This window comes from Typopeltis vanoorti, chromosome 13 (assembly GCF_054136105.1).
Source record: "Typopeltis vanoorti isolate ZY-2024b chromosome 13, IOZ_Tvanoo_1.0, whole genome shotgun sequence".
Taxonomy (NCBI): Eukaryota; Metazoa; Arthropoda; class Arachnida; order Uropygi; family Thelyphonidae; genus Typopeltis; species Typopeltis vanoorti.
Genome location: NC_143561.1, coordinates 8549245 through 8564746, shown reverse-complemented (window position 1 = coordinate 8564746; position 15502 = coordinate 8549245). Strand labels below are relative to the sequence as shown.

The window sequence follows — 15502 nt, the reverse complement described above, 5'->3', positions numbered from 1 at the left end:
GTGACAATACCATGAACTCTGTGAACTGTCCTTCTGCTTTCTGCATAATTAGCATATTGTCTGAGGAAAAGACCTAAAAAGTTAATTCAGGAGAGGAGGAATGAATAGTAGTGTACAATATTAAAATACTGAGTTTCAGTATGGGTCAAACGGTTTGTTTGGCTCAAACCATTATACATATATCACAAGATGGACCATCCCGTATATATATATTTACATTAATGGGCATATGGATTAGAAATCCCATCTTCTTTTCCACTATATTTTTCACATTCATTTTTTTTTTTGAATGTATTTTGAATTTGTGTATATTTATATACCTCACATAATAACACAAATATGATCAACAGTGCTAAATTATGTATAATTATTATTATGACATCAATTAATTTTAATTAACTTATATTCCAATAATATCAGCTATGCAACTTTTCTTAAAGCTAAGTACACAGTCTTGCCATAAATACTGTTATAACTTCCACAAACTGCCTACAGAATTGCATGAGCCGGGTTCTGTGTGCAGCCAACATTTGTGTGTTTATCAGTAGAGAGAGAGTTGTTTAGCTGTATGGGTTAACATGCAGTGGGAAGATTGTGAGAACTGTGTAGCTGCAATATCACTTCACAAAGTTGGAATGCAGCCACCTGTTATTTTCAACAGCTAAAAATACTTGGGATCACTAGGATGTTTGTATATTAGACTATTAACCATTATAATGATACAGAAGAAAGATGTATCTACCAAAGAACAGGTCAACCACACTGTGTTAAGAGATGCAACAGCTTGTGACGGCTGTGAAGGCACACCATCTACTGCCCATCATCACCAACAACAGTATTTTTGTCTGTAAATTGCATGTGTTCTGGAAGTATATATTGCTGCCTGCACTACAAACTGCAGAATGGTGCTTTTGAATGTCTGCAATATTGCAGGTGAGGAAACCTTGGAAAGTGATTTATAGATGGTATTCATAAAGCTTTTTTCAGGTATTAAACAGTTTTGATATCACGGTGGTACTAAAATCTATGAAAACTAGAATTAGAATTGTCTTTCAATTCTCTAGTATTCGCATCCTTATTACAAGCATCTAGTTTGGATGAGATTCTTTTTTACTGCTTTGTGATATATTTGCCAGAGAGGACAAGTTTTTATGGTGAGAAAGAAAGATCACTTAGCAGATGTTGCACATTATAGGAAACACAAAAATGGAACTCTCTTCATATGTCATTGAAAAGTCATTTGAAGTGGATTGGAATTAAGCAATTATTCTTAATTATATTGACATTCATTTCCTGTTAGGTATCCTCAAGGGGGCGTCTACAGACTACTATGGCAGTACCACACAGTTAAGTTTACATTATTATGAATCTCCTGTCAACAATTTTTCTCAGCACTCCAGTATTGTCAGATTTTATATTCATGTCTTCAGGGACACTTCTGACTGCATCATTCCGCCTAGATCTTGGTCTTTCTCTGGGTCTTTTTCTTGCCGTAGCATCAAATATTTTGCTAACCTTTCCTCTTCCATTCTGTTTATGTGACCATACCACCTCAGATTAGTTCTCACATATTTGTGAATGCTAACAATATCAAGTTCCTTCCTAATATCTTCACATATGATATCAAAGCATATTGCAAGTCATCAAGTCATTAAATTTGCTCTTAATGATGAAGTCACTACTTCAAGCCTCCCAGGAGTTGAAAAGAAAGGATGTGAAAAATGCAATAGAGAAACAGGAAAATAAAAGAGATGTTAGTGCTTGTAGGAAAAATGATTCAAGTAGTGATAAATATAATATGAGAGAGAGGATATGAAATGATCTGAAATTAGTTTATTATCAAAATACAATAGTAATAAGTTAAGGAGGGCTGTGATAGCAATGGAGTCAATGCACAGGTTGTATAGAGTGAGAAATGAATGTGAGTTTTTAGATGTGTGGACTGAGTTTGATGGTAGAAAAGACTTGTATGAGAGATGGCCTGCACTTGAATGGGTTTGGTATTAAGAGTATGGAGATATTATTTATTGATGTGAAATGTAATGCGGCAAGTCAAGAAAACTAGATCATCATGGAAGGAATGCTGAAAATGTGTAAGTTTGTTAAAGGCATTCGGATAATGTAATTGCAGTTTATTAGGAGAAATGTCCTTAAGAGGGTGATCTTTGAAACACTCCACATAGTAATTGGCAAGCATAGTAGAGAGAGAGGACTACTCATGGCTGTACCTTCAATCTGTTATATAATTTTTCATGGACACTAAAATAACTAGAGTGAATAACAAAGTCAAAAAGTTTGATAATGTCTGGAGGAAAATCTTGTTTAAGTAAATTAACAGTATCTGTTAAAGTAATGTTTGTGAAAAGGGATAATATATCAAAACTAATCATATCTAAGGGTCTTAAATGAAGATTACAAATTTTTGTTTTAAAATCCAAACAGTTTGTGATAAGAGAAGTAGGTTTTTTTCTTAAATTCTTCATTCCAACCGAAGCCTAACACATTTCCTCATCATCATCATGCAAACTTTTGTTTGCTCATTTTAATTGGATGATCTGTTGTTTTCAGTTTTCTGCCATCTATTCCAGATAATCAGATGTTTAGTTATTTTCTCTGATGCTATCTAAAAGCTTACAAGCCATCCGTGTAGGGTTCACAAATCTTTCTCACTACTCTCTTTTGATGGTGCTATTACTTGCTGCATTAGTAATAGTTGTAGTACAGGTTTAAAACACTATACAACACTTTTACTTTCTTGAGTTCCCAGATAAATTATCGTAAATTGCAGATTACTATAAATTTTAAAAAAAGTTGCCATTTTGTTATTATTTTTACACAGACATTTCCATGGAGTCCAAAGACTAGCTGCCGGAAAGACTAGCTACCATATTCTTCCTTGAAGTTGTTCACCGACAGAGCATTCCTGACCACTTGTGGCAATCCATTCCACTAATTCACTACTCTCCATACAATCTTGTCCTCCTATCCTTGTTGCTAATTTCACCATTACACAATCTCCAGAGGTGTGTTATATCAGTTATATAGAAAAATTTTGTTAGCATGTACTTTTTTAGAAACTTATTTTTAGCATATTCCCTCTATTTTGCCTATCAACACCAAACCTTGTAACCCACACATTCAGTCTGGCATCCATAGACTAGCCACCATTTTGGTCACTTGCCTCTGAATCCTTTCTATCACTTCCACATTCCCAAGAAATTCAACCAATTCTGTGCACAATGGTCTAGATATGGTCATATCAAAGCCTTATAAAGAGGGATAATAACTTCCTTATCCCTGCTTGTCAGAATGTTTCTTAACATCCAAGAGATCCTTTCATCTATCCACTTTTGTGATATGTCCTCTGACTCAAATTTCTGCCTTCGTCAGGAAACTTTTGCAGGAAACTGATCCCTTGAATCAGTTTCCTGCAATTCAGTCCTGTCATTATAATACACAGTCTGCTGCCTTTTCAGCCTAAACCTTGCACTTTTCCATATCAAACTGACAATCATTATTCTTTGTTCATGTCAGTCTATTTAAATCATCCTGCAGGATCTGTATGTCTTAACTTTTGTCTCCCACTTTAGCATCATCAGCAACTAGTTCTTTCTCTGAATAGCGATGGCCTAAATATTGAGCCTTGTGCAAACCACTGGTCATTTGCACTATGTTGTTGAAATGCCTTTACAGAGTCTAACAGTATCATGGTGTAACCATTTTATTTATCCAACTCAACTGTCACTTTATTGTATAAAGTGAGTAAATTACTCACTTTCTACAATAAAGACCTCATGTTCATACAAAAAAAAAAAAAAAATCTAGTCCTTACACCCTTGCTCTTCATAAATATATACTGTCTCCATACAGTATAATATTCCTATCCATCGTCTACTTTTAAATTCTGCCCTTAACCAACTTTTCCAGTACTTTAACCACTACACTTGCAATACTAATTGGTCTATAATTTGTTGCTCTGATTTGGAACCTCCTTTATATGAAGAGGCTATCTTCCTTCCTTCTATTGCTGAGTTATAAATTAAACAGTCTTGTTAGAAGTACTGCCATTTCTCTTGATATCCTTCTTTTGTATAAGATTATTATTCCCATGTAGGCTTGATGACTTTAAAACAGTGTTTTCTAGATTAAATTTTTTCTGCATAGCATGTGTACACACACACACATGCATGCATCATCATCCTTTCAGAGATTTAGTCCTGGTGGCCTTCCATCTTTTCCTTAGTCATCAGGGTATTTCTTTTTGGATGGTCTTGAAATGTCATTTTTTCGTTATGGTCAATCCACTTCTTTTGGTATTCGTATAATTCGTCCATACTGAATCTATTTTTAGTTCTTTGCATATTTCTGTGCTTCTTCTTTTGTCCCAGAGAGTATAGCTTGCTGTTCTTTGCAGGAATTTCATTTATCCAGTTTCTCTTCTTTTTTCTTCTGCAGTTTTGATGGTCCATAATTCACTTCCGTACAGTAGAGAAGGTCTTGCCAAAACTTGATAAACTCTTATTCTTGTATGCTTTTGAACTTGGTTAGGCATGAAAAATATTATTGATCACTCCTGTTATCTTTAGAAAATTTGAAATTTTGATGTCAATGTCAGCTTCTTTTGTATATGATAAAGACAATCAAGGTATTTGAAGCAGTAAATTTGTTCTAAAATTTTCAATAATGATTTTACTAATGACTGGAAATGATCTTCTAAAAGATGATTTTTTTGTTTTGTCTGTTGATATTTGCATTCCAGATTTTTTTTTCTACTTATGCTTAAAGTGTATATTGATATTTAGAGTTTATCTTCACTTCTTGCTATGATTATTTGGTCATCTGCAAACAGAAGGGTATTAAGTATAGGTCCATGATCCAGTTTAAATACTGGTTTTATATCTTCCTTCCATTTCTTTACTGATTCATCTATATAGATATTAAATAACAGTGATGACATTGAGCATACTTGACAGATCCCTCTGTTTATTAATTTCCATTCTGTAACTTTTTCATTGATTTTTACAGCTATTTGGTTGTTCTGATACATGTTAGTTATTGCAGCAAGCAGCAGATTTGGAATGTTCATATACAGTTAACAACAACCTCGGATAATGATGTACTTGGTTAACGACGAGTGGCTGTAAGAAAAAAATCTCTTGGTTAATGACTCTTTGATTATGTGAACCTCTATCCGATCTAAAAAACCAGAATTTTTCGATCGCACTCAGCCACGTGTAGGAAGACATTGTTGAATAGAGAACAGCCACGCAGCATAGCTGTGAAGCTCAGATATATTTGACCCATCATAGCCAGCTATTTATGTTTTCCGTTTATTGTTTCTTTCCTTGTAGCATACTGTGCTTTATTTTAAAATTTGTGGTTATAAATGCGTTTCATGATGAAAATTAGTATTTAAGCATTTATTTTTTGTGTTGGTTCATATAGACAATAAATCAGCACGTGCATGTCACTGTTCGTTTGCCATCAAAAGGCAAAATCAAATCTCATCTGTATGATAATCATTGTATCTATAAGCTGCTAATCAGTGTATGTTACGGTAAGTGCTGTATCTAATATCGTCACCTTAGAAGCAAAATGCACTAATTCAAAAATTGCAGGTTTCGAATTTAACTGTTAACTTTTATTTCAAAAAGTTTTTTTTTTAACTTTTACTTTTATTTTCAGGTGACGATATGTTCTTTGTATCCCTTGTCTTAGTGTTGTACAATTTGTAATAATACCGTATTTTGAGTATCTTTTTTTTTATAGAGTGAATTTTTTTACCGTGTGACAAAATGGGTCCCAAAAAGGAAGCTAGTGAGGGGGAAAAAAAGAGAAAAATTTTCTCTATTGAACAGAAGAAAGAAATAATAGCAAAACATCATGAAGGTGTGAAAGTTATGCAGCTAGCTCGAATATATGAAACCAGTCATTCTACAATATCAACCATTTTGGCTAAGAAAGAAAAACTTATGGTTGCTAAGGGAACTTCAAGGTCGAATGTCAGAGGGCTTCTTTTTGAGGAAATGGAAAATCTATTACTAATTTGGATCAAAGAAAGAGAAATGGTGGGCGATACTACATCTCAAAATGCAATCTGTTAGAAAACTAAACAGATTTATCAAGATTTGAAAAAGAATACTTCAGGATCAAGTTCTGAGGTAGATGATGATGATTTCAAAGGTAGCAGAGGTTGGTTTGACAACTATAAACGACAAAGCAGCAGCAAATAAATTTGTCAATTAATTTACAAAAATTATAGAAGAAGGAGAATATCTACCTCAATGTCTTCAATTGTGATGAGACTGGGTTATTTTGGAAGAAAATGCCCAACAGGACATTTATCACCAAAGAAGAAAAAATACTTCCTGGGCATAAACCAATGAATGATAGGTTAACATTGCTTTTAGCAGCAAATGCAAGTGGAGACTGCAAGTTAAAACCAATGTTAATCTACCATTCAGAGAATCCCCGAGCATTCAAAAAGTTCAGTATCTCTAAATCCAATCTTGGTGTTTTGTGGAAGTCTAAGCAAAGCCTGGGTCACAAGAATAGAATTTAGAGATTGGATTCGCAAAGTGTTTGGACCAACTGTCAGAGCCTATCTTGAGCAAAACAATCTGCCTCTAAAAGCCATTTTAACCTTGGATAACGCACTGGCCATCCAACGGGCATACAAGAAGAGCTACCAGAAGTATTAGATTTTATCAAGGTGATTTTTCTCTGATTCAACCTATGGATCAGCTGATAATTGCAAATTTTAAAAAACTTTACACAAGGGCACTTTTTACCAGGTGCTTTGAAATGTGTGAGGCTACCAACAACCCTAAGAAAATTTTGGAAGGAAGAATTCAACATTGTCATAGCAATTAAGTTAATTGTAAAGGCTTGGCAAGAAGTAACAATGAAATATCTCAAAGCAGCATGGAGGAAACTGTGTCCTTCCTTTGGTAATGAAGAAACTTCAGATGAAGGACACAAATTGGTAAAGGATATTGTGGCAACTGCTCATGATCTTAGCTTGGAAGTAGAGGAAGAAGATGTTGAAGAATTGTTGGAGATGCATGACCATGAACTAACTACTGACGAGCTAAAAGAACTTTTCAAGCAGCAATGTGAAGAAAAGGAAATGGAAATTTCATCTAAAGATGAGGATGGAGAGAAAGAACAAATTATGACTGATGAAATCAAAAATGTTTTGGCAAAGTGGGAGGAAGTTCAAAATGTTGTTATGAAATGCCAAACAAATCTGACGTTATCAGAACTGCAGATCTATTTAATGAAAAGTCCATGCAGTTTTTCAGAAACATTTTAAAAAAGAGGCAGAAGCAAACAACCCTAGACATTTTTTTACAGGTCCATTTGTCAAAAAACTCTAAAATGAGCCCACTTGTCCTGGCGAAGATTGATAATTATAAAAACTGTTTTCATGAACAATTCATTTTATTAATGTTAATTTTTTTGTAGCAAATACATATACTGTATAATAAATAAATGATATTTACCATATTTTTATGACATTTTAAATGAGTTTTATCTGCATTTTTAATATGTACTATGGTTGTGGGGAGGAGCCGGAACAAATTAATCGATTTTCAATTAAATCTTATGGGGAATCGTGCCTTGGATAACGACGGTTTTGGTTAACAACGGTAATCCTGGAACGGATTACCGTCATCAACCAAGGCACCACTGTATATATATATATGTATATATATATGTATATATATATCAGATTTAAAGTCCTAGGTTGTACAATAGATTAGGGATCTGATCATTAGAAGGATCCAGTGAGAATCCAATTCTTATGTATCCTGATTTTCAGGAGAAAGGGGAAACAGATATGCTTGCTTATGCTTTTTACATTTACAAATCTAGAATCCTTTTTAAATTTGTAATATATTGATCTCAGCTTATTTGTTTTGATCAAGTTACATTCCATTTTCTATATGGAAAACTTAGAATTATGATTTCAAAAAGTAACTAAATAGATATGTATATCCAGTTAATCCAACTCTTCAACAGTAAATTGCTCTTGTAAGTATAGTAGTTCCCCCTTATCTGTGGAGGATACATTCCAGGACCCCCAGTGGATGCCTGAAACTGCAGATAGTACCAAACCTTATATATACTCTGTTTTTTCCTATACATACATACATACATACCTATGATAAAGTTTAATTTATAAATTAGGCACAGTGATTAAGAGATTAACAACAATGATAACTAACAATAAAATAGAACAATTATAAGAATATATTGTAATAAAAGTTATGTAAATGGAATCTTAGCAACTTCAGCATGCAATTTTTTTTCTTTCCTTATGAATTTGAAAACTTCCACCTTTTCACTTAAAGGAAGCACTTTACTGCTTCTTTTTGGCATATCCGAATTGCCAGCTTTACTACTCTTATGCTTTGGGCCCATTATTAAGTAAAATAAGGGTTACTTGAACAAAAGCACTGCGATACCACAACGACAGTCAATCTAATAACTGAGACAGCTACTAAATGACTAACGGGCAGGTAGCATATACAGTACAGTGTGGATACACTGGACAAAGGGATGATTCACATCCCTGGTGGGACGGTGTAAGATTTCATCACACTATTCAGAATGGCACATAATTTAAAACTTATGAATTGTTTATTTCTGGAATTTTCCATTTAATATTTTCGAACCGGGGTTGACCACAAGTAATTGAAACCACAGAAAGCGAACCCGTCGATAAGGGAGGATTGTTGTATATTCTGTTTAATTAGACACAGAATTTGTTTTAGTTCAGTATGGCTGATATATTTCAGGTAATTGTCATTCTATAATATGAAATATTATAGAATATTTTATGATATGAAATCACATTCTGTGATTTCATATAATATCATATAATCAACACTGAAGGTATTTCTGAAAGTTTGATTTAGTAATAATGTTATTAAGCAAATGTATATTTATATTCTGCTTTAGTTCTCTACAAAATCTTTTTTATCTTCTGACAGGTCTTTGGATTTTTTTGTGTGCTTATGTGGTGGTTTACTCATCATTGTCATTATTTACTTGGTATCATGAGCAGCATACTTGGAAGAGCTTCATTTTCAAGTACACACATTTGAGCATCTAGAATAGAAGCATTAAATTATTTCTTGAAGTTTGTGATAATTTTGTTAATTAGAATCTTAATATGATAATACAGGATTTTTATAAGATATGCACAATTTTATGTAAATGCCGAGTTTCATTTGCAAGTTACAGAAACTAAAAAGAATTCTTGTGCTGTTCAGTAAGTTATGTGTTAAGTTTTTTTGTTTTTTTTTCATATCCCTCCATAAATTAATGCATTGTAGTTTGCACAACAAATGTCATATCTCCACCATGATTCACTTCCTGCAACTGTTATTGTTATTATTATTACATGTGGTCACCTTCATGGAGTCTGTAGACTCATTTTAGGAGGCTGTTCTTTGAGCAAGTTTGAGTAGCTAGTCTCATATGGTGGGTGTAGTTCTCTTTCTTCTGGAAACTCTAGTTTTTCATCTTGCAAAACAGACAATATGGTCAGACCATGTGCAGTTAACAAATGTAATACAGTGGCGTTGTTGCCTTAGTTGTTTTGGCCATAATTCTAATTAACATCAGACTAATTGTGCAAACTGCAGCCAGTAGTGATATGTACATAACATCTTTTATGCATTCCCCAATGAAAATGCTGAAGGGATAAGACTGGATGGAACAGAGCATCCATTGATAGTTATATTCCTTTGAGTGAATTTCCCTAGAACTGACCATCTGTAGTCTTTGAATGAAAAATGTATTTTCAGTGAAGAATAGTTATGTTAAACTGTTTTGGCATATTTTGGTTATGAATGAACAGTAGTATCAGCAATAGAGATTCAAGAATCCTGGTTGTTGGATGAATATCATGAACTCTGATTCCTGTCTTGTTACCCAGAAGAAATGTTATACTTCACTCCCTCTTACTTCGGATAATGTTCTGATTCCTAGTCAAGATCAGTTTTCTTCTTGTTTTCGCTTATCCTGACATAAGCATATCTGATGATAAGCCTTCTATCCTCCAACATCCTCCACATCTCTTTTCCTCAACTCCTAACACTTTATAAATCCCAAATCTGACTGACTGACCTTGAGTGATACACCTAAAAAAAACTTTCTAAGATTTTTTTATTGTGTACAGAAAAGAGTACTTAAATAGATACCTTCCCATCTCACAGATGTCCTCCAGTTACTTTCTCATAGTTAGTCTGTTCCTGTATTATGCCATTTTTATTGATACTTTCATAGGTGTTGCTCTGCCAAACTGGCTATTGCCATTTAATCACTTTCTTTTAGTCATGTAAGAACATGAGCACCCATTGGTCAAACATCTGTACACAGTAAAACACCAAACTTATTGAACCAAATTCTTATCTTCTTCTTTCATTCCATCTGTCTCTGTTATTTCAAATAGCCTTCCTTATACCATTACCCTAATGAATAAAACCTGCTGCTGCTCTTCAAAAAACATTAGCAGATTTTTTTTACTCCCTAACCACTTGCTCACACACACACACAACACACAACAGTTGTCTTATAGGATTTATGACCTCATGTATGAGGTTAATATTAATTATTATTACTACTACCACTACCAAAGACCTTTAGGAAGTCAGGAAGTCCTTTAGGATGTATCACCCACACCAGCTGTCATATCTTTTTGGGAATTAATTCACACTACCTGCACTCACCAACTCCAAAGGTAGTCCATTACAATCACACTGTTCTATGAGAGAAAAATCTAGCTCTTGCCTCCGTCTTGACTACATTCATTCTCAACTTCCATGAATATCTCTTTCCATCTTTCATAAAATGAAAAATTTCATCTACTGGTGCCCAATATGATCCTATCAGAAGTTCATAGGTCTCTATCATATCACTCCTTTTCTCCTGTTTGCGAGTGTCTACAGTCCACAAATTATCAATCTTTCTTCATAATCTATATTGCACAACCTTGATATCATCTTTAATGGATTCAGGTCAGGACTTTCAGATCAGATGTGCCCAACCACCAATCAGATTGTGATATGTGGTTGGGCACATTTGCCTCCAACCACTGTTGTGTGGTCCTCACCTTGTGTGCAAGGTCTGAGTCCTGTTGGAAGGTCCACTGCTTACTGTGACACAAGGTGTTGTTCAGGGACCATACCACAGGTTCCAGCATGGTGTCTTGATACACTTTAGTGAAGGTTTTGACCCTTTCTTGCAGAAATGTAACTTGTATATGCCTGATATGTCACCCCACTAAACCATCACTGACACAGGGTGATGACCTCTCTGAATCCTGGGTGCTATTACACATACTGTGCGACCATCTGGGGCATATATCTGATTGTTTCGGCAGTTAAATGACTCTTCAGTGGTGAAAATTGTCTCATCTATGAAGAGGATGTCTCTATTTCTGTTCGCATACTGCCGGAGAAGTGCCTTTGATTTTATCATACTGTGCTGCATAATTTGTGGTGTTAGGAAGTGTCCAATAGAACAACAATAGGTTCTCACTCCCAGGTCATCAATTAATACATGTGACATTGTTCTGTGCGAAACATTTATCTCTCACGACATCACTTTCTACATTTCCACAGGATTATGGCGGAGGCATGCCTTCACAGCCCTCTCAAGCTGTTGCATTCTGACATAGTGTGGTTGACCTGTTCTTTGGTGGAGAGAAACATCTTTTATATTGTTATAATGGTTAATAGTCCAATACACAAACATCTTACTGATCTCAAGTGTTTTTGCGTGTTGAAAATAACAGGTGGCAGCATTCCAACCTTGTGAAGTGCTATTACAGCTACACAGCTCTCATAATCTTCACAGTGTATGTTAATCAGTACAGCTAGACAACTCTCTACTGATAAACGCGTGAATGTTGGCTGTTCACAGAGCCACTAAAGGATCTGGGCTCATGCAATTCTGTGGTCAGTGTGTGATTGTGCAGAAGTTGTAACAGTATTTATAGCAAGATTGTATATATGTGTGATTATTTCTGTGAGAGATGTCATTTTATTTCTGAAGTCTAATTTCAATCTTTTTTTTTTTTTCAAGTTTTTTTAAAGAAACGTATACGCCACATTTGTAATAGAGCAGGATTCTAGTAGTATTCGTGTATACAGATGTTGTTTCAAAGTAGTGTGATTGCTGAAGTGTTACTTAGAATCTAAAGTATCATGAAATAGTTTCCTTTGCAAATTAACATCCTTCACATGCTGTACATTTTTTTGCATTGCACAACTAACTTTGCAAATATATGCAATAGTGTTTTGAGGCATCCATCTTCTACTGGGTTATAGCAGGTTGTTTAACTTTGATGCAATCCAAATTTATATCCTTGTGACTCATATTTAAGCATCTGAAATAACCAGAAATTACATAGAAAATTGTTCATTGTAGGATATGTTCAATACTGATCTTCCACCAATAGTGACCAGTATCTCTACTGTTACATGTGTTTTGTGTCTTGAAGCAAAAGCTTCTGTTTCATGAAAAACTCCCATTATTTTATTTTATTTTATTATTTTTTTCTTTATTCTGAATTGCATACATCAGTTGAATTTTAAGATTCTTTTGTGCTTATATAATATATTTGTGCAATATTTACCAATCATATTTTCTATAGGTGCAAAGGATTGGAGAATGTGTCACTTTTCTAGAAAAAAAAAAGATTCCATGTAAAATTTCTTTGTCAGAGGGAAGTTTTTGTATTTGCAAACATTTGACAGCTGTTTTAATTCTGACAGTAAATTCAGTTCAAATTTTGCTGGCAGAGCTCCATGCACATTGTACATTTTTGTTCATCAAAGAGAGAGAATCATGTGGAATCCATTGTGAATGCATTCTACTTGTGTTTAATCTAACTAATATGGTAAACTCTTTCCTGTAACACATTTACCAATATACTGTTTTTGTAACAGTAGTCTTTTCTTTTTTTTTTCTCACTCACCATCCATTAATCAGCTTTCATGATAGCCTGATCTGTAATGTCAGTTTTAGTTTCTGCTTCGAGTGTAGTCAACTGGCATCTCCCCCCCCACACACACCTTTAAAAGGATTTGACCACCTGAATTGCTGTGGCTTTGTTTAGTGATCTTGTTCCACATGCATCTCAACATTTTGAATGCCTCCTGACTACATTTTTCTGAACGTCACAAAAAAAAAATCATTTTTCATAATATACCAAATATCCTTCCCTGCTGTGACTTGAAAATTATTTTCATAAAACATCTAAGAAACACACACACACACACACACACACACACACACACACACACACACACACACACACACACACACACACACACACACACACACACACAATGGAACACAGTTATAACCACTGTACACTGGCTCCTTGCTAAGCAGCTACAATCTCACTGCTTTTCAAAAAATATCTCCCCATACTTCCATGTTGTATGGTAAATCTACATTGTCTCCAACTTAATGAAGACATTGAATGTAGATTAAGTAAAATAGAATTTATTAATATATGTTATTGTAATAAACATTAATGTAGTGTCAGTTTAAGTAAAATTGAATTTTACTTAAATTCAGTTTGCTGTAGTGGCTATGCCATTTGATAACTGACTGTACTATGCATTTTATGGAAGTAATAAAAGATCAGGATCAGTGTTTTGTAAGCAAGAATCCTTAGTGGGACCTTCCAGGGTTTGAAATGCAAGAAATGAAAATTGAATTATACATATTGTGTTATAAAATATTCATTTTATAAAACAATAAAATACTGATGTTTTATAAAATACAGATCTGCAATTTGAATTATTTAGAACCAATATGCTGATGGTATTTTAGTGTCATGCATTGATGTTAGAAGACTTGCTCTGAATAAGATGAATAAATTTTAATTTTTAATACTATTTCAAAAAATTTTAGCATGCTTTTATTTTTCAAAAAACTATTTCAAAATGTACTTTTATAAAATTTAATGTAGTGTTTTTAAAAAATGGATACATCTTTTTTACGATGAAAATGATTCAGCATTTATAAATATTTTTATGTAGCCAATATTAAAGGGTATTTGGCCACAGTGTATTCCTGTATGACATTTAAATTAAAGTACTTTGCGTTTACAGAAGGAAAAAAAAAACTTTGTTACTTTGAATAAGAATTTCATTTCAGAAATACAGAATCCAAATATATATTATCCTCATGTTTGTGCATAAATAGAAACACATAGATTAGTTGAAAGTTTATTTTTCACTTGGTTAGAGTATAATAAATTTAGTTTAATCCTTTATCTTGGATAAAGGATTAAACTAAATTTATTATACTTAGATTAGTTGCATATCTGACATTGTTACAGATGAGATATTTTTAATGGAAATTTGAAAAATTCAGGTCAGATTGTTCAAGAAAATATTTTATGTATGTGAAGAAATAACAATTGGAGAAAGAATATGGAATAAATTTCATAACAATCTGATTCTCTAACATATAACTGCTCTAGGACCATTTGGTCATGTATTTAGCACTGTATAGTTGGAACAGAATAATAATACTTTGGTTTATGGCTGTTTAAACAGTTGAAAATTGCACATGTTAACTTTCTAACTTGATTCTCATTTCTCCCCGTGTAATATTTTGGATATTATGTTCAAAAGGTAATAACTGAGTGTTGAATATTTAGGCTTATATGTTGGTTTAAACTCATTAATAGGTTTAATGGAATGAATACAGCACAGAGAAACAAACACAACCTTAATGGACTCCATATTTAGTCTATCAGAGATATAGCATCAGAGATAGTCTTAAAATTGTAAAAGTATACACAACACAGCAGAAAAAAAGCTTGACTGAAAGCCTCAAATCCTGTGGGAGCACCTTCTATGGGTGCTGTTGAGTCAGAGGCCTAATAATTAGTTTCCCAAATGTCCAGAGTTTACCATAACAATTTTTATTAAGATTAGGTTGGTTTTTCAAATCTCTTGCTGATTCTAAGAAAAGTCATATGTTTTACCTCAACAAATATAAACTGAGTAGTTTTCTCCATTTGATTCTGGGCAGTGTCCAAAGTGTAGTCAACTAGACCTGACCTGAGTTATGATGGCAGATGTACTTTTTGTGTTTTCTAGGTAGATGTTGGCAGATCTCCCAGGGTGACCATAATAAGATAATTTACAAGAACAAGGAACCTTGTAAACACTGGAACGGAAAGGGGAGGGAGTAGATCTTTAGAAGAGCAATAAAGGCCGCCAACTCTCTCTCTCTCACACAGCAAAGTCCATATTATCTGTAACGTGTTGCTCAGGGACTGCACTACTTGTGAACTGCTGGATTTTGATTCCACTAATTCTCAGAAGAAAATATTAAAAAAGGCTTCTAAAAATTGCCACTTTTTGCCCTATATAAATAATTAAATAAGAAAAAACTCAAACCATTCAGTTCTTCCCCCCGATATTCAGATTGCCTAAAATTCATAAACCTAATAACAGTC

The 15502-nt window shown here is 33.8% G+C and overlaps 1 protein-coding gene across 1 annotated transcript in view; it reads left to right on the top strand.

Moving 5' to 3' along the window:
* The window catches only part of LOC150099921 (uncharacterized), a 121981-nt gene extending 107848 nt beyond the window's left edge, over positions 1-14133 (top strand). Inside the window, exon 9 of the mRNA XM_090402414.1 lies at positions 9000-14133. The gene's annotated coding sequence lies outside the window, so the exon portion shown is untranslated. The remainder of the gene's footprint in view (positions 1-8999) is intronic.
* The last annotated feature ends 1369 nt before the right edge of the window (positions 14134-15502 follow it).